This window comes from Crocodylus siamensis, chromosome 9 (genome assembly GCF_052110815.1).
Source record: "Crocodylus siamensis isolate JL-2025a chromosome 9, ASM5211081v1, whole genome shotgun sequence".
NCBI classification, from domain to species: domain Eukaryota; kingdom Metazoa; phylum Chordata; order Crocodylia; family Crocodylidae; genus Crocodylus; species Crocodylus siamensis.
This window is the reverse complement of record NC_143403.1, coordinates 59,078,893-59,098,307: the sequence shown is the minus strand read 5'-3', so window position 1 is coordinate 59,098,307 and position 19,415 is coordinate 59,078,893. Positions and strand designations below refer to the sequence as shown.

The 19,415-nt window shown below is 43.1% G+C and overlaps 1 protein-coding gene across 12 annotated transcripts in view; it reads left to right on the top strand.

Moving 5' to 3' along the window:
- The first annotated feature begins 1,851 nt into the window (after window positions 1–1,851).
- Window positions 1,852–19,415, top strand: part of HIC2 (HIC ZBTB transcriptional repressor 2) — a 107,162-nt gene continuing 89,598 nt past the window's right edge. For 6 of the 12 annotated variants that reach the window (XM_090063716.1, XM_090063714.1, XM_090063709.1 and 3 more), the window contains exon 1: window positions 16,624–17,148. The gene's annotated coding sequence lies outside the window, so the exon portion shown is untranslated. Of the gene's footprint in view, window positions 1,983–6,161; window positions 6,220–13,480; window positions 15,546–16,621; window positions 17,149–17,630; window positions 18,073–19,415 lie in introns of those variants that run through there. The other 6 variants (XM_090063718.1, XM_090063715.1, XM_090063713.1 and 3 more) reach the window with 4 other exon arrangements.

Genomic DNA, 19,415 nt, shown 5'->3' with positions numbered 1-19,415 from the left:
CTGGACGGCTTGCATTCAGGGCATTGGTCTCAGTTTACTCCTAGGACACTGAGTTGGTTTTGAATACAGCAATGACTGGAAGTTACCATGCAACACTTGTTCTGCAAGTCTGTATGAAATGTCTTGGATGCCACTGAGTTCTTATAGACATATGGTCACATAATAAAAAACAAGCGCAGCTGGTATAATTGTCTTATTCTGGAAGTGGCAATAGAAAGAACAAAGATTTAGTAGCTCTGAAGGGTGAAATCATGGCTCCAATGGTGTCAGTGGCAAAACTCTCATTGATTTCAGCAAGATCACAATTTTGCCTGAGCACAAATACTGTCTTCTCCCTCCTGTAGGCTGACCTTCTCAGTCAGGACTGATGTTCACTAGTGGAGTAGGAAGGCTAGAGGAGCTTGCATTGTTTCTGTACAATCTGCCATTTTGCAGTTATATGTTTTGTTTCCAGCAGGGTCAAGTTAACACCTCCTTTCACTAGCAGTGTCAGCTTTAAAAAAGTAGGCTCTTCTGTTTGTGCAGCTGTAAAATACATAGGCTTTCCAGTCTCTTCCTCAGTTTTCAGGTAGTGTTCAGGTAGACAGCTTACTGATGGGAATTACAAGGCAGAGTATTAAATTCAAGTTCAAAAGATAAATGAGGGGTGAGGGGTCTGGTGCTGCACTCCTGTAAGCAAATGCTCCCACTTAAATCACTGACATCAATGGAAAGTAAATTTACCATGTGAGGATGTGAGCAAGGGTAGCAGGATTGAAACATAAAGTTTTAGGTACCTGCAGAAGCCAGAGCCACTATGCACTGGTTCTCAAACTGCATTGCAATTCAGTCAAAAATGTCTATATTTTAATGAGAAAGTGGGGCATATAGATGAGTTTTACTATATGAACATATATTATGCAAATCCAAGAAACAGCAAAGAAGCAAGAATATCCATCCTCTACTTTGTGTATTTTTAGAGCCAAGGTACAGGTTGAGTGTGTTATGCCCCAGCCACTTTATATTTGTGTGATCCCCAAGCAGACCACAGCTTGGTTTACCAAGAAGCAGATGGCATTAGCTTCATGATTATGACACCAGACTGCTGTGGAAATATTCATGTATTTGACCCTCTCACAGTTAGCATGTTTCAGGGAATCATAGTGCTTCCATTTCCCCAAACTACACAGAGAAAATCAGCTAGAAAGTGATATTTCTTTCTATGTTATCTTGTTTCTATTTTAAAGAGGATTGGGGAGTACAAGTAATAGTAGTGAAATGTGAAAATTGTTACCTATCTTAGGAAGCATCTTTTAAATATATACACACACACATGCAGGCATATGTGTGTGCTTCAAGCTCTCTCGTTGTTATTGCACAGTTTCGAATGCTAGAAATAAGATGGCTGCTATATAGCATAGTCTACAAACAGACTGAAGATGGAGGATACTGTTTTGTTCCCTGTGAAAATCAAAGTTAGCTGTGCAAATAACTTCCTGGAGAATTGATCGGCATCCTTCCCAAGTATTAATTGGTCCATAAAATGGTATTGTACAAAAGAAGGTCCTTTTTCTTTTGGACCTCAACCCTTTCTCTCATTTCTTCTGATCTAAAATATTTAAATAATTGGGGATACTTTTTAGTTTCTTACAACAGAATCTACTTAGATCTGTGTAAATATGTGAGTAGTTATTAAATCAGGAAAGAACATTATCAAGCCTTGATGTCCCTAGCAGCAGTGAACTGGATTCTTCAACTTCTGCTAATCATTTTTCTTTAGTTTCTAATGAGATCTTTCTACCAGTGCACAAAGTCAGTTGCATATCTCAGACATTAACTTACCTTGTCATCAGTGTTGTCATTTGCTTGCAAAGCGTGTAGAAGGCACAGTAAGACCACGTGTATCCTGTGGCTGGAAGTCAAGACTCATGCCAGCTAACCAGTTTTACCTAATCAACCTACAGCCAACTGAAATTGCTACAGGCACTCCAGAGTAAAAGAAGGTAAGGTCAAAAGAAAAAACTCAATGTCCTAAGTGAACAATAACTGGATAATAACGTTATTTTGGCTGAACCAATAACTCAAGTGACTTTGCAAGGCTGCCTGGTTTTATAATGCAGCAGTGTACCATGTCAAAAATAATGACGGTGCTTTTCTGTTTAAAAGTGTTTCTAATAGTTTAGGTATTACTTTATTGTATTTGTGGAAGATAATAGCAAGAAAAATCTGATTTTAGCAGCTGAATGAGAATTTCCCTTTAAATCACTGGAAACATTTCTTCTATCCAAGAAACATGCTGCCTTTGCTGTCTGATCACTCACAAATATCATGATATCATTTCCAATTCATGCAGGTTTGAACTTTTTCTTCAGTGAACTTTGCTGTGTAGTGATTTAGCACTTTCTGTTACTTTCTGGGAAAGTTCTTGCAAAACCATTTGATGCAAACTGAGCACCAACATGATGGATCATTTTAAAAATAAATATTAAAAGAACCTGTGTTCTGTCAGTTCAGCCATTTCTTAGGGAACAAGGACCGCAATGTGTTAGGACTGCAGCATGCTGTAGTGTGGTTTCATGCTTCATGTTCGCGGAAAAAACAAGTAGACTCCAGCACGATTTGTAAACCAATTACTGCTTCTGGAATTGATAGTCTTGTGCTGCTAAGTGGGGGCTAACGGGATCAGGTGTTTGTCACAGTGACCAAACTAAGGCAGACAGTAAATTAAGTGCCATCCAGAATGGCAAAGAAAACATTAAGTTTCTTACTCTAAATTAATGATCTGAAGCATTCATTTAAACTTTGAAGGACTTAGAGCCTGGAGCAGTGTATTGTGGCCAGTTGACATGAAAAAGCAACCATATAACAGTGGAGAGAAAACTGAGCGCCATAAAAGCCTCTGCTAAAAAAAAAAGTTTGCTGCTTTGCAATGGAGAGACCACAGATTCTGCTATCATTTGCCACTAAGTCATTTGCACCTGAAAACTGTAGATTATCATAGAAACTATTTGGGCATACACATGACCTCACAAAAATGGACGCCTGAAAAAGAAAAAGAAAGATTTTTCCTTATGCAGAAAAGGGAGCTATGAGTTTTACATTCTTTATAAAGGAACTAAGCTTTGCTCTTGTACTACTGATTGGATTAGGTAGTGACTAATTAGATGAGGTCACCACTTTTGATGTCACATACCTACAGTATTTATGGACAATTTGCTCATTCTAATTAACAAAGCAGAAAAAGTTGCTTGACAAACTTCATTTTCCTGAAACTAAAAGACTTGAATTTGTTACACGTTTGATCTTCTTTCAGTGGCTATGTTTGCTTTACATTAAAATAACTTCTAACATTCCCATTAAGGATAATCCCTCCAGCAGCCACAGTATGACATTTCTATATTAATCTTTTAAGCATTTTAGAAAAGCAAGGTTTCATGTTTTAATAATCACACTGTTTTTCTCCAAGGAGTTGTAAAAATTTATGGGGCCTTTCTATCCTATTTGACTTCTACATCTTTAGAGTTTGGTGCTAATGGCCCATTCAGCCTGCTTACTCTTTGACTCCTTTTTTATTTCTTTTTCATCTTTGCACAAAAGAAAAATTGCTTCCATGCCTTATGCTGTTGCAGATGCTATTCAAGTGGTAAAGTAATTTCAACCCAACTAGCTGAAAAAAATAATAGTTTACTCTCATCTCAAAATCACTTGGGGGTCTCCACTATGACATGCGCAAATAAGCCCTTCAGTTCTTAATTAAAAAAAAAATATCAGCAGCTTGCTTTAAAGCAACAACAACAGTGTTTATCATGATACCCATCCTTTTTTAAAAATTACTTTTTCTCCTCTTTGTTAAATATTTTATCTCCCGTGTGGATTCTAAGCAGCAAAGGAACAAGAATAGATATAATTTATCTCTTATAAGCATTTAAAAAAGATGGCAAAAATGCCTTTATAGCCTTTAAAATGCAGAAACCAGTCAAACTCCACCATATAACAACAGCACAACATAAGGACACAAATCCTCCATTCTGCTTCACAGCTCTGTCTGTGCCCTGAAGGTCAACAAATGTGGGCCTTTTGGATCTAGAAGGTTGATTAAATTCTGAAATGAAGGGAAAACAACTGGCCTTATTTAAACCAAGGATCTGTGGCTAGATTGCCTCTGCTGAGCACAGTAGCTAAAGCCCTGCACAGGCAGAGATGCAGAGTGATGTGCATGCACATCTCAGAGCATTTGGAGCTGAAGAGTTCCCAATAGAAAGCAGTCAGCCCCAGTGCAAATTACAGAATCCTGGTGGTGTTTCCAGTGAGATGCTCCATCCAGTGAGCGAGTCGCTATGTTCTGCACCAACTTAACTTTCTGAATGGGATTTGGGGTTAGTCCCATGCAAGGTGTCCTGCAGCAATTGAATATCAAAGCTTCAGGCATCCACATCAAAAGAAAAGATTTCAGCTATATGAAAGCTGAAAAAAGCAATGCCAAGCATGGCCACTACCTGATCATCTGAAAGCATCAGGTTGTCTAACCAAGCCCAAACTGGGAAGTCAGATAATAAAATTATGGTCAATGTGATCTCTGCTAGCGATTCTGGTTGATTCTCCCGACTTGCTCTCTTCCTTGGACTGAACTTCAAACAGTTATCCTTCGCTCATGACCCAAATCCAGCCAGGTAATATGTAAAACTCAATGAAACTGCTATGATTCCTTTACCTGAAGAACCATCATCATGTCTGATGGGTGATGAGTGTCATCTCATCAGCATATTGAGGTTACAACAGCTCATGAGTCCATTCTAATGTATTTGATTGCCCTACATACAAAGGGGCTGATCAGATGGGACCTTGCAGCATCCTGCATGACAGCAGTGAAGTGAACAGTATCTTGATATAATCTGCTAAGCCCTTCAGGGAAGAAGGAATAAAGAAACCTGAAGAGCATTCTTGTCTATTTTTACATATGGTTCCAGGCAGGTCAACAGCAGGGTTTGAATTATGCGGAAGCTAGTATTGGGGAGGGGCTGAGCTCCCCCATAAGAGATATGAGCCCCCTGTAAGAGTTGAAAATCATAATTTGGGGGTCTCTGATTTTATTAGGGCATCGTGATGGGCTGCCCAATTCTTTTTGCAGACCCCCCCAACAGTCAAAGTGTAATTTGAACCCTGGTGAACAGCACTACATGGTCAGCATGATCATAAAGGCAGTTGAAAGATCTAATCATATTACCAGGCACTCTCCAGAAAACCAGCATGGCAAGTATAGTTTCTGTAACACATTCAGGGCTTTAACCAAACTAACAAGCATCAAGAATATTGGAGGTATTTAGTTCCTATGAGAGTTGCTTTGCCATGGCTTTCTCAATGATGTTATCCAGAGCAAATGTATCAAGACAGATTAATTGATGGCTAGATTGCACATATCAGAAGATGGCTTCCTAAATAAAGAACATGCACAAACCTCTTTTGAAACAGAAACTTGTCGCCTTACTTAAAAGAGACTGTGTCAATTATCACTGCCAATAGACTTAATACTGTCCCACTGCCTCCACCAGCCAAGAGAGAGACATCACAGTATCTGTCATTTACTGTATAAGTATAAAGACCGAGTAACAAAAATCACAGAGGTGTGGGCTGGTTATCTGACCAGGGGAGTGGCAACTAGGAACGTCCAGTTCTCATCTGCTTCTGATCTGTGGTCCAGGGTGTGTCACCCAGCTTTGCAGCCTCTGGGCTAAATCTTGAGTCTACAAGCCAATCCAAAGGGGGTTTAAATATGGTATTGTTATGATCCTATAAGATGGGGAGGACTGGTAAAAATGGCATGCTATTCACTCCTAGGTCCCATTCCATTTATATGGCCAGGTTTGCCTTCATCCTAACCTAATCTCATTAATGAGCAATGCAGAATCACTGTGGCATGCAAGATGATGTAGGGTTTCTCTGCATGAGCTGTCTATTGTCTGTTCCTTTGAGCAGTGAAAACAGCCTATCTGCTGTGCTGGGTGATGATGACAAAGTTGTCGTTAAACTGTTCCAGATGTGAAAGACCTACAGACTATTTTTTTGGTCCTTCAGTATCCAGAACTTTGTTCTTGGCCCTTGTTCACTTGCAAGGATTTATCTCTCTGTTTTTCCATTTGCTGATGCTGAATAATGAGTATCATATTTATTGCCTTGTGTCTTAGGAGAACATGGATTCTTCAGCCAATGTTTGTACTGCTATTGCGCAATGTAAAGGCCTGCGTAAGTGCTACTTTTTATTTATGATACAAAGTTATTTTTCATCAAACATTGTTGATGGTATGAATATTATGTTTTCTCTCCTACCTCTTTGCTGGGATTTTAGGATGAATGGATTATTACCTGGCAATACATTAGATTGTTTGTAAGCGTTACATCAAAGAACTGGGTTTGTATAATGAATTAACTGGGGTTTTTTTGTAATCTCTAGAGACCCAGGTTGAACTCTTCCCTAACATGCTCTGCTGCAGTTTATTTGATAAGTCTAAAACTAGGCAACAATAGCTGGAAGTTTGAACAGTTACAATTTTTTAAAAACCACTGGAACAACTTTCCAAGGGTTGTAAGTGGATTCTTCATTCCTGGCAATACTTAAATTAGGGTGTATTTTTTTCCTAGTGTATAATAATCAAAACTGGAATGTATGTGGAGATGTCCTTTGGTCTGTGTTATATGAAAGATCAAAATAGATGACCACAATGGTTCCTTTGAGCCTTATAACTTGTGACTGTGACACTGCCTGACCAGCATATAAGGCTGAACCCTCCCTTGTATCTGTGCTTCACTTTGCACAAGAGATAATGGCCCAGAAGGAAACTGGTTACTGACTCTGCAACTTCTGGCCCTGGCATCAGTTAGAGCAGACTAGGGGCTGCTTTGAACATCATTGACACCTAGTCCTTAAAACAGGGGTGGGCAAAATGCGGCCCATGGGCCCAATGCAGCCCACCAGGCCCCTGGCTGCCTGTCATGCGGCCCTCGATTGCTTGACAAAACTCAGTAAGCAGCCCTCTGCCCGAAGTAATTGCCTGCCCCTGCCTTAAGAGGTGGGACAGAGACAGCACTAAATCACTTTAAATAGCTCACTTTTTAATTGACTTGTGATTTGACCATGGACAGTGGAAACAAAGCCATGCCCTTTGTCTTAAAAAATAGAATACAAATTTGAAAAAGAGGAAGGAAAGTAATGTTCTAGTCCCACATCATAAATCCTAGACTGATACCCGATTTTAGAAACCTACAGGACAGCTTCAGTGCAATACCTTGGTGCCAAACACAGACAATAATAAGACCAAACCTTTCCAATCCTGTGTCAGACAGTCTCACCTCAGTCTCTTACTCTTTATCCCCTGAGCTGTAATCATTTTGCATTAAACTGGCTTTTCATTCTGATCAGTGCTAATCACAGTAGATGATTATGACACTGACTATAGTTTTTATAACCTTGTTTATCAAACTGGGCTGTATTCTAGGCCTATGTGAAGCGGCTAGTATTCACTTTGGATTCAGATTCAGTCAATTCAGGGGACAGCAATTTGATTTGGTGATTCAAATTACCGTCCCGATTCGATTTGGCCGAATCTCCAAATCAGCCAGGCCCATCCCCTGCCCCTCTCCCAGCCCGGCAATGGCTGCCCACCCGCCCCAGCTGTGGCACATGCTCACGGGGTGCTGCTGGGCAGGGGGTGATTTCCGCTGCCCCCCCCGCCCCCCGCTGCATGGAGGGCTCTGCACGAGCCCTCTGACCCCTCTTCGCTCCCCCAGGACTCCCCACAGGTGCCCCACCTGGGCCAGCTCAGCCCTTTAAGAAAAAAAAATCCAAAAAACCCCCAGGACTCACTGCTCCTGCTGGCGGGGGGTGATCCCAACTGGCCCCCATTGCCCCATGCCACGTGGAGGGCTCTGCATGAGCCCCCGAAACCGCAAGGCCACTGCAGTAGCGATGAATCCTGGGACTTTTCTCAGCTTTTTTTTTTTTAAAGAGCCAGAGCTGGCCCAGGCACCTTTTGGTGGGGGGAGTAGGGATTGGGGGGGCTTGTGCAGAGCCCCCCATGCTGTATGGGGCAGTGGGGGACAGCATGAGCACTGGGGCTTTTCTTTAAAGTACCAGGAGCTGGGGCAGTGGGGGTTGGGGGGATTGGGCGGGCTGGGACAGTAGGGGGGTCAGGAGGCTGGCAGGGGGGTCGGGGGGTTGGGAGGGGTCCCCCCATGGTCCCTGCCCCCCTCCTCCAGCCCCGCTTCCCTGCTGCTAGTACTTACCAGTTTGAAGTCAGCTGCAGCCACCGGGGACTGCCCAAATCATCAAAGCTCTCCGAATCTTTTCCATGATTCGGGAATTCAGCCAGCGAATCGGGCCAAATCTCCCCCACATTGAATCACCACCCTAACCTTCACGCAGCCCTGCTGTATTCCCCTCTCATTTACACTAGTGAAACTCTGTTGGCTTCAATGGTATTACTCTTGGTTGACACCATGACATATTTTGGAAGTTATAAAAATCGGTTGACCAAAAGGGAAGTATTGGAATCCAGTGAAATTATTTTATGGCCAGCTGCACACTACTGCCACCTTCTTTTTTCACCTGTAAGTCTTGAACAATCTCACTCCTGACAGGGTAAAGTAATATATATTCTACACCCATGTTTTTTTCATTAACATTTAAAAAACCATAACAACCACATTCCACTCTGCTGCCCAAACAAAAAGATGACTTGCAAATTGCTCAAATATTTGTCTCCTTGATCAATAGCCCCTGTTGACAACAGGATGTGTTTATTTTATTAGCATTTGACAACTTTTTATACCATTAACCACAAGTCATAGCTGTTTTGCCCATGGGCTCTTCCATGGATGGGTGAGTTGTTTGTCTCTAGCAATTAGCTGTGTTGGGCAGCTTGTGAGAACATTAGACTTCTTAATCCATGGAGGAGTAGCAGAGAAAGCTCAAGAAAAAAGGTTAATGAAGTGAATTAGGTAAAGATTACGAATGAAATCCTGGCTCCATTGCAGTCAATAGACAAATCCCACTGTGGCCAGGATTACAGCATGTGCATTTATACATACAAGTATGCAAGCACATACAGATTTTTATATTTCCTCTCCTGTTAACTTTGATTGATTTTTCATTTTCCCTCCTAAAAATGTCATGCTGTCTGGTTCTGATCTTATTGATGCTTGTTTTACATATACAATATATAATCAGTACCAGTAACTTGTATAATGAGACAGAAAAAGTGATATTTGCATCTCTATTGATTTTTTTAAAGCAGTCTGCCATTTAACTTGTACAACATGCCACAGTGCATCCCTGTTTTCTTTGCATGTGACTGAACTGAAACAAAATGTTCTTTGCTCATTGTCTCAATATCTACCCTATATTCTTTCATGCACCAGCAATTTTTATCGTCATGTAACTACTAGCTCAAGTAAACCCCAGGTTGGCTGGGACGGTTGTTTGAAGCTGACCATAGCTAGCTATATCAAGGTAAAAACTGCCCATACCTCATCTTCACTAAGCATTTACATCAAGATGCACTGTAAAAACGTACATTTACTGCCATAAAGACATAATCTCTATGTTACTCCTCCGGCACAAAAAGTCCAACTCTTCCCTCATTTTTGCTTAGGCTAGACTAGCTGATAAGTAACCTCACTCTATAAGGCAAGAAAGTTAGTTCCAAGGTATTCAGGCAAAATTAATACTTTAAATTTCATCTGGACACCAGCTGGGAACATAATTTCACCTTCACCTGGACAGTGATCTGGCAGCCAGTGCACTGTTTCCCAATACATTTTACTTCTTAATACGCTCCTATTGGAACTGCTTACTTGACCGTATTGTATACTTTACCTCCATGTGATAGTAATTCATTCTTTCAGCTCATAGTCTTAATTACTCAAGTATACTGTACACACATTAATTCAAACAGACACACACACAAAGAAAGCAAAAGACATTTATGTAGAGTTGTATTTGTTCCTCTCTTATTTCTACTTAGAGTTGATGCAGAGAATTCTAGGCTATTTTTGAAAATGTGGTCCAAAAATACTCAAAGGTGCAGTGTTTTAATAAGCATTAGCTGGCCTGGGGATCCACAGACTATGTGTAAGGGGTCCGCAAAAGATGAATATGATCAATCAAAAGTATGTGAATACCCACACTTACAGTATAAAAGGGTCTGCGCCTCCATTCAAAATGTTTTAGGGATCCGCAAATGAAAAATGGTTGAAAACCACTGATATAGAGATACAATTATAATGTACTATCTGTATTTAACTAGTAAGCAATAGATGAAAAACTCTAATGAAAAAAGTATTTAAGAACAAAAATAAATCTAGAACTGAACCAAGCCTAAAGCGTGTACACAGGCATAGTTTCTTGCGACCCATAATGATGTTAGAAATATACAGGACCACAGGGGTGGAAGGGACTTCCTCCCCCCACACTCTCAGGGAACTGTAGACCTTTAAGCCCTTTCAGAAACCAACCAAGAAGTATTAAAAAATAGTTAGCCTTTTTGGCCTTACTACTTCTTTTGGAAGGCTGTTTCAAAACCTCAGTGCTCTGGTGATTAAAAGCATTATAATTTCCAGTCACTGTTTATTCATGGACAGTTTATCGCTATTGGCTTGTCCTGCAGCTTGAGTGGTTGTTCTTGGGTGTTTACCATTTTGATTTATTTATAGACAGAGATCATAGCCCCCCTTAGCCGTCTTTTGCTAAGCTGACCAAGTCAGGTTCTTTTAGTCTTCTCTGGCAAGATGGGCTCTTCATTTCCCTGATCATCCTCGTAGCCCTTCTCTGTGCCTCTCCCTGTTTGAATTCATTGTTTTTGAACACGAGTGACTGGCATTGGACACAGTGTTCCAGATAAGATCTCACCAGTGCCACGTACATTTGACATTACTGTTTCTCTATCTCTGTTGAAAATGTCTCCCTTAATACACCTTGGCATCATATTATTCTTTCTCCTTCTCAGTATGTTTGAAGAGGTGAGCTCCCAGCAGCCAGCAGAAATTGTTGTCGTTAGTTCCCAAATGTGAGACCTTGCCATCTCATCCTATTTCTAGTTCTCCATCCCTAAAGGTAATCAGGGTCTTCTAGAATGATTTTCTGATTCCCCCTATATTGACAATGCCTCCCAACTTTGACTTCAGCAAATTTAATTAGAAATTGTCTACTTTTTGGGACAAGGCTGTTAAAGGAAATATTGGCTCACCCTCAAAACCAATCCTGGAGGAACTCCACTAGTAATGTCCTTCCGACCTAAAAGTCTCCCTTTCAACATGGTCTTTTGGCTCCCGTTTAGACAGTTCTTTATCCATTTCACAGTTCTTGTATGAACGTCCATCTTAACAAATCATTTGCCCTGGAGCTCCATACTGAGGAGTTAGATTAGGTCTCCTGCATTTCCTTTGTCTAGAAAATCAGTTAATATACCAAACAAAGGTAAGGCTGGCATAATTTTTGATGAGTAAATCTGCACTGAATTTTATTTTATTTTCACTTTACAATTGTCCTTTAATTCTTTTTTCCTTCGGAATTTGTCCTAAAGCCTTTCATACTCTTGAGATCAGCCTAATCACCCTGTAGTTACTCAGATCATTTTTTTCATGCTCTTTAAATATTAATACTATGCTTGGTATTTTCAAGATACAGAGTATTGTATCTGACTTGACAGATTTATTGAAAACTGTGCTGGTGGACCTGTGATTTCCAAGCTTTTTCAGAATTCTGGGATGGAGATAATCTGGCTCCCCCCAAGTCTGAATGCACCGAACTTCCAGAATCGCTGTTTCTACTTGCCCATTGTAATTTCATACCCTGGTTGCCAGCAGCCATCCTGTCTTTGCATCTGTGAGGAGCATCATTGTCAACTGACAGCTGAGCAAAATGTGTATTTAAATTTTGAGTCATAGCTGTAATATCTTTAATGTATACCTCTTCCTCGCTGTGTAGCAGCCTTGCTTCTTTTTACGTGTACCTGAAAAAAACTTCAGCTTTTTGTATTTAGTATAATAATTTGCAAGGTCTACCACTGCTTGACTTGTATCATAGTCTCACTTTATCCTCTACTTCCTGACCTTTAATACACAGGTTTCTTTGATGATCAAACCTTTTATTTTTTTTTCCATCTTGCATTGTATACCGGCAGTGTAATAGAGAATATACCATTGCACAGTGTATAATCACTAAGATAGCAGGCACAGCTAGATTCAGGTATCCTGTGATGCATTAGCAGAATGCATAGTAAAAAGCACAAAAACTTAGCTTGCAGCAATAAAATATGTCCATCCTCCTCCAAACTAAACTAAAATTTTACTTGTGTATAAAGGAAAGATTGATCTGAGAAGTGATGGTAGTTTATGTGAGCAGCAGGATGGTGGCCCAATCACTTCCTATAGACTGTAAACTTTGTAGGACTTTTTAAAATTAAGCTTATGTTTCTTATGACTGCAGAGAGAATTTTCCAAACATGAACCAATGCAGCTTTGTCTCACTGAATCTGTAGAAAGGCAGCATGCAAAAATAGCTCTGAGAAGAAGACCTGCCCAGTTCATCTCAGTGATAGACAGCTTTGGGTCTAATATTACATTTCTACTAAAAATATTTATTTTTCAGTTAATGTGTGTTTCTTTAAAACTTGCACTTTACCATTCAACTGTCCTAGAACAAACCATCATGAATACTCTGAATAGAATTCCATTACTACTTGGCGTTTCATTCTTGAACATATTTTTCTAGAGCTGGAAGATTTTATAAGCAAAGGTAAAAACATAATGTGTCCTGCATCTGTCTACCAACTGAAATGAGAATTTGAGCATCCATAGCCCCAGAATAGGCAGGGAGAATTGAAATAATCTTAGTTGTAAAGAGCTGTTATAAAATAGTTCAGAAAAGAACTTACAACTGAAGAAGGAAAAGAGATGAGGAAACTTTTCAAATATATCTTGACTTAAAACCACATTATCGTATTTGGCCATGTTTGATAGCGTCTCATTTTGGCTTATAGTCTGACTATAAAAGGCCCTTCTTATCAAACCACATTGCTATAACATTGCACATGCTGTTACCAACTGTTCTGTTTCCATTTGAATAAAGGTCACAAACTTTTCTGGGTAGCTGAACTTCAGCACTGATGTTTACAAAGATGCCTCTTTTGATTGCTCTTTGGCAGTCTTATGTTCTGGTGCTTCCTTTATTTTTAAGCAAGAATCTTCCCAGCCAAGCTGTACATACTTCCTCACTGGGGCTGCAATGTATTAGGAAGTGGACCTAGCCTGGAAAACCCTGTAGCCCTTTTGAAGCTGTTAGGTTAGCTATTGCCTATCTTTCAGGCGTGCACTTGACAATGTAGGTGTTTTCCCCATGCACTTTGCTTTATCCTTGAAGTACATTTTATTCCCTAATTCAACCTGTTTTATTCTGTGCAGCTTCTACCCTCTTGCCCTTTTTAATTATGCTATTTTTTTTCCATTGCAGCTCCAGTAAATATATTGCAATGAAGCTGGTCTTTGGTATACCTCTACAATGTCACTCCTGGACAATTTCAGTTGTTACCTTAACAGCAAAAGGAAATAGCTGCAAGCTGTGCCCACCTACTACAAGATGTAGACCACGCACAACAAACCAGATGACTGCCAAGTGCAACCCACCAATACCCACCATTTTCATCCAGTATTGTAAACAACTGTTTTGCCTGCTAGATGGCACTGGACATCCACTAGCACAGGGATTCAGGAGAGGTGGTATTGAAGAGTGGTAAAGCAGTCGGGGCACACCCATTCCCATGTTCTGCTTATTTTCTGCACTAGCATTTTTTTTCCTGGGGTTGCTTCACTGCTCACTCACTTGGGGATTCAGCTGTATGGATTCCACCAGTGTCCTCTCATTTTTTTAAATTTGTTTTGAGCTTAAACCTGCATGACCATGAAATACTGGCAGTACTTCTCAAGTCCAGCCAGGGTGATGAGTAACTTTAAATGATTTAAAATCCTAAAAGTCTTTTGGGTTTTCCGTTTTTGTTTGAACCTAAATAGTTTGCCTGCAGCATCTCTGTCTCGTGGATAACATTAAGGGCTACAGAATCAGAGAAAACAGAGGTGCTGAGAGTTTTGTGAGGAAGAACTGGAGATGAATGTGATCAGATTCAAGCCAAAGGTGCTAGTTCTTCAGGTTCCCTTCTGAGGCATCTGTACACAATTAGGAGGAAACCTGCTTGTTGTAGTTGTACTGAGTACTGTGTGTCTTCTAAGTATTCATCAGCACACACAGGACAGGAGCTTTTGCATGCATCTGTAAAGCAGCTAGTACAATCAGCTTGGATCCACTTGACTGGGCTGAGTGCTACTGCAATATAAATATTCACAATGAACTATTTCAAGCACAGGTATAGGAACTGGAGTGATCCCTCTTTTCTGGCTATCACTGAGCAGCAAACATTTTTGAAAACTCACTCATATGTGCCACAGCTTGCGTGGACAATGTGCCTATGTCAGCATTGTTTTGCTGCTAGCATCACTGCTCTCCCTTCCCGAGTAATGCTTTTGGTTTCCACATTCATGGGCATATGTTGTACCCAGGGCTCGGCAGCAGGTATGCCCATGGTGGGTGTGAATTGCAGGGGCTCTAGGGAACTCTCTTGGAGGGTGGTTTCCCCTGTTAAGCTTCCTTGGAGCCATTGCAGGTATTGTGGGATCTCTTTTGCATGCCTGCAGATGTTTCTTTGGTAGGTGCATAAGCCTGACCTATTGGCTCATCAGATTCTCAACAGCCACTCACAGCTTGAGTGACAGGTTCAGGTCCAGGTCAGGCTTTCTCACTAGTTACCCTTTTTGTCTTGTAGTAGGTATGTATATGTTAAAGTGAACATAGAGCTTTATGACCTCTCATAGCATTTTCCACTGTGCCAAATTCCTATTTTCTAGTTGTTTGCTTCAGTGCCATTAGATATTTGTCTGTCTCCATTTTTCCTAGCCTGGGACATCCAAAGCCAACAGTGCCACCAAACTAGAGAGATTTTGGATTAAACTAATTTATGAACCTAATTTATAAACTTTGACTAAATCATCTTCCACATTTCTTTCTAATCTGCCCAGATAACATGGCACGAGGGTTTCTGTGCATTCTTCCTCCAATTCCTCCCACCACAGATTGGACTGAATGGCTACAAGCACCTCCTAGTGCTTTTTTACAAAGCCAGTGAGCTTTAAAATACAGCCACAAACTTCTCCACCAATTTTAAATCACCTTCCCTTGTGAGCAGTACTGAGGAAGGTGTCTTGAATTGATCCACACCTGATTTGTTGCGTCTTGGACTCTGTCATTTTTGCTGTTTTTACTAGCATTGAAGTTTTACCCTTTATCAAGCATATGGTGAACATACTAGACCCTTCTCATGCTCTGTTGTGCTCTGTCTTTTTTATTTGCTGTTGAAACCCCCATGGCTGAATTTAGAGATCCTTCTCTTTAGCACAGTGTTTTTCAAACTTTTTTCATTTGCAGGCCACTGAAAAATTTTGAATGGAGATGCGGACTCTTCTGAATTGTAAGTGTGGGCATTCACATGCTTTTGATTGATCATGGTTATTATTTGCGGTTCCCTTAGATATTGTTTGTGGACCCCCAGGGGTCCATGGACCACAGGTTGAAAAGCACCTCTGGAGCTGGAGGTGAGTAACCAGCAAGTTAACTATGTGGGTCAGCATAGGAATCTCCTGAAATACCTGCTGCGTTTGAGCCACCAGCAAATTCTTAGAGACCTAAAATATGGCAGGACCCACCCCACTAATGTAAGCACCCTACCCAGTTTGAATGGGAACACAGGTGATTGTAAAGGCTCTGACCCTTGGAGGCCAACCTCCACCAAACTGTCTGCTCTTCTATCCTTGGCACAGTAATATCCTCTTTTACTAATATGGATCATATAAAGGAAAAGCAAAACATGATCTCACACTTGCGAACATTTTAATTATTTCTACATGGGTGAGCAGAGGAAATCTTACTGTGTGCTCCCAATAAAATGCATTCCTATAGTTTGCTTCAGTATCAGAGATCAATTAGCTAACGTTTGCAGGGCACTTGGAAAAGGTGAAGTGCTGTGTGAGGCTGTTCGGATTCCAGGGCAAGCCGCGAGCCTGGGCGAGTGCTTTTACCTGGGGATGCTCAAGAATGGGGAAAAAATTGAGACTCTGGGTCATTTCACTTGAACTTTTGCAAAAGAAGGCCCCAATCCACAAACAGGTATTGCAGCAGGGGGAAGTCCCAGGTTGTGGATTCCTCCTGAGCTTTAAGTTAAGTACCCAGGGAAGCCCTGGCAGGACTGTAAAACCCAAGTAACTTTCCTAATAACTAAAAAAAAAAAAAAATCCGACAAACTAACAGAGACACTTTAGGTTGCTATTGCTTCCCAGAGAGCAAAGGCTATTTATTTGGTTGGTTTTGGATGCAGCACTTTAAAAATAAGGAAAAGTAGGAACAACTGACTTTACCAATTGCACTGTATTTTCTTCTTCTTCTTTTGGGTTGGACATCAGCCACAAACTCGTTCACACCTCCCAGCACCTTTGCTGGTCCTATTCCCTATCGTTTGCTGCTCCAGACACACTGCAGACCTCACCAGGAGCGGAAATAAAAACATTTCCACAAATGCCTTTTCCCCCTTCCCCTCCGAGCAGGATGTGGCTCGTCCGCGCGCCGGGGCAGGCTCCCCGAGGTGCGGGCGGCGGCAGCCTGGGTCTTTGAATGGGAATTACAAAGCTCCCTGTCCCTCTCCCGGCTCGGCGGCTGCAACATTTATTGCAAAAGCAGGAAATTGCTTATTACTAAACTAGCTGGCAAGCGGGCAGGAGCTGATGCTGTGCTCCACACTGGCACAGCACTTGCCCGGCGGCTGCCTTCTCCTTCTGCCCCTTCTTTCCTCCTCTCTCTCTCTCTCTCTCCCCCCTCCTTTTCTTTCTTTTTTTTTTTTTTCATTTTGGCTTCTATTCAAATGTGGGTCAGGGGTGAGCAGCTCCCAACGTCACAAGCTTGCAAGATGGCGCTGGGAGGAAGGCTGTGAGATGAGGAACAGGCTGGTATAAGCCGAGAGGCGCGCGCGAGGGAGAGGGGGAAGCCCCCCAAAAGCCGCTGCTCCAGATGCAAGGAAGGAGGTAAGGAGGGCGCGGGCGCGGGCGCTCCGCGCAGCCCGGCGCCGCTCTCCCTGCCCCTGCCCCTGCCGCTGCCGCTCTCCCTGCCCCTGCCCCTGCCCCGCCGCGGGGCTGTGCCCCTGCCAGCCTGCGCCGGCCCGGCCCGGGAACCCGGGCTCTGCGGGGGGAAGCGGCTGCAAACTTTCCCCTCTCCCTCCCTACCCCGTGCCATTTTTTTGTGCGCGCTGCCCCTGGGCTCGGCGGCCGGGGGAGGGGGCACTGCTGCAGCTGCTGCCGCGAGCAGCCCTCCAGGGGGGACAGCCGGCCCCGGCGGCTCCTCTCCCCCCGCGCTGCGGCCGGCCGGGCCGGGGGAGGGAGCTGGGGGCGTGTTGCGGGCGGGCTCTGGCCCACGCGTGCCCCCCTGCATCCATCCATCCCTTCCCCGGGGACCTCCCCCGGCCCGGGGATGCCCTCTCCCCCCGGCCCCCAGCGCCCGCATTGAACTTTTGCCCCATCCCCCCGACGCGGGGTCCGGCTTTTGTTCCGGCCCCGGGAGCGCCGCGGCGCGGGGCCCGGAGCGCAACATTGTGTCCCCGCCGGGCTGTATCTCTTTTCTTCCCCTCGTCGCGGCTACAAAGCAGCGCGGCGCATTGTCGCCGTGCCCCCGGGGGGCGAGCGCGGCCCTTATCGGCGCTGCCAGCTGGGCGCTCCCGCCGCCGGGCCCCGCACCTCCCTGTGCTCCGCAACTCCTCCAAACTTGGCGGCCGGGAAGGGCGGCTCGAGCCCCCTGCTCCCGCGGGGCGCGGCGGGGAAGGCGGCCGGCTCTGCCGAAGCCAGCGCTTTAGCGGGGGGCTGCGCGAGTCCGGCTGCAGGGGGAGAGATGCTGCTTTGTGGCTACAATCCCTTTGTGCGAGAAGCAGGAAGAAGAGCAGGATTTCGTCGGAAAAGGCCAGTTTCCCACTTTTCAGCTGCTTTCGGTCCAAAAAAAAAAAAAACACATGATGGCCAGGCCGCTGTTTGCGCTCTGCTGACGAAGGGGAAACTGCTCCGCTGCTCCTCGCAGCAGTTGTTGTCACCAGGCAGCATCCTGAAATTTGAACAAATACCGATTATGTTAATAAAGGCACTGCCCAGATCAGCAGCGCCGAGCAGGGTTTTTGTGCGACTTAGGAGACCTCTTGTACATGCGGGAGCAATTCGGGGGAGGGAACCGTAAATGGCTCCTTGGGATCATATCGCAGCAACTCTGCGTGGAGAAAATGACATATGAAAGGAAAATTGACTTATTTCCACAACTGCAAGTGGCCTCCTTTTTGTGCCTTTTCATTAGCAATCTAATCCTAAAAGCATTAGGAGCAATTATTTGCAGTAGTGCCTGACATTCTAGGTCTAATTATTGAAATCAGTTTAACTCTTGATGGTTGACCCACCAGGTCAAATCTGGGTGCCCTTTGTTATATTTTATTAAAATAAAAAGGGTGTGTGGGGGGGAGGGGAAGAACCTTCAAACTTGCCACCTGCCACTGGCATGTCATTTTAGCTCTGGGGGATCAGCGTGAAGAATAAGCGACCTCTTACATTTGTTACTTTCCAGTCTAACGCGGGTAAAGAAACTGAACCGAAAAGCCTGCTGCTCTGGGGTCTGAAATGCATTGCGTGTTGTGGTGGGGTTCAGAAGGGAGTAATCTCTTCCTTCGCCCTGTGTATTTGCAGGGGGAGAGAGAAAACAAAATCATCCCCGTGCCTGGTTTTTTTTTTCTCTTTTCTTTATTATAATAATAATAAGCTCCCTTCACTCAAGATTCAGGAGAGATTTACATCTTTAATGCATAATGAAATGGTTCATGTTAGTATTTGTGTATGTTGCTGGGCAGAATGACTTATGGATGTGTAGATAGTAATAAGTATCGCAAGATGCTTGGAGCACTTGGCATCACGTGATACTTGGTAGTGTCAGGACTGGATTGTTTGGCAGAGGCTAGTGTGTGACAGGAAGGAGAGGGGGTTAGGAGGCCTCAGTCCTGGAGGGTGGATGGTTCAGTTTGCTTTGATGAGAACAGCGTTACATTCTGTGTGTTTTGGATTTTGTTTTTTTTAAATAAATGGCTGATGGGTTTTGAGGGGGAACGGACTGAAAAGCCTCAAAACAGCTGCAGCGGTTCAAAAGTGGTGAGCAAATATGAGCATTCAAAATGTGAACAGGGGATGTTGCTACAAATTCTTCTTTCCAGCATCTTTAAAGCCTGTAGTAATAAAGCCCCTTCAGCTGTAAATCCTATTTTACTCTTTTT